Source organism: Myotis davidii, unplaced genomic scaffold (genome assembly GCF_000327345.1).
Source record: "Myotis davidii unplaced genomic scaffold, ASM32734v1 scaffold44, whole genome shotgun sequence".
Lineage (NCBI taxonomy): Eukaryota > Metazoa > Chordata > Mammalia > Chiroptera > Vespertilionidae > Myotis > Myotis davidii.
In genome coordinates, this window is record NW_006299705.1 from 8262284 (window position 1) to 8262917 (window position 634).

Genomic DNA, 634 nt, shown 5'->3' on the forward strand with positions numbered 1-634 from the left:
CACCGACGCAGCTTCCTCTTTGGAGGGAGGCGGGAAAGAGGTCTAAAAAAACAGTAAGAAATCTTCCTGCTTTTCCTTGACGTGTTTCACCAGTTCTCCAGCTCTTGTGCCCCGGCTCGCCCTGGCCTCCCATTCGGATTTTTGGAAATTCAACACGTGCCTCTTGGAAAGCTTTCATTCCAAAGACAAACCCTCACTAAACGAAGACAGTTATTTTCGAAATGAAATAATTAAAAATGAATCCTCCAACAGGCTATTCAATACCTCTCTTGTAATTTCAAAACCTAGCAGGCAAGACGCCTCTTTTCATTGATTTTTTGTTCTATTGTTTTTTCCCCCCACAGGCCCCTAAAAGATTTGCAATTTTATGTCGTTAATTTTGTGGCTATTTCAAGGGCTGTGACAATACATTAACTGCCAATACGAATATGATACACCTCTGCTTGTTAAGGATGAAAAGAGTGTTTATGCAGTTTCTTGTAAATGTCCAGAATGTTATGCGTTTTAAGGAACATAAAGGAATTAGACTTAAAAACAGATATCCTTTATATTAAAGCTCCATAAAGGTGGTGAGGCTGGTGGTGTGTGGCTATGCGATCATATAAGGATAGTTTAAATACTGATCCTGTTCCCT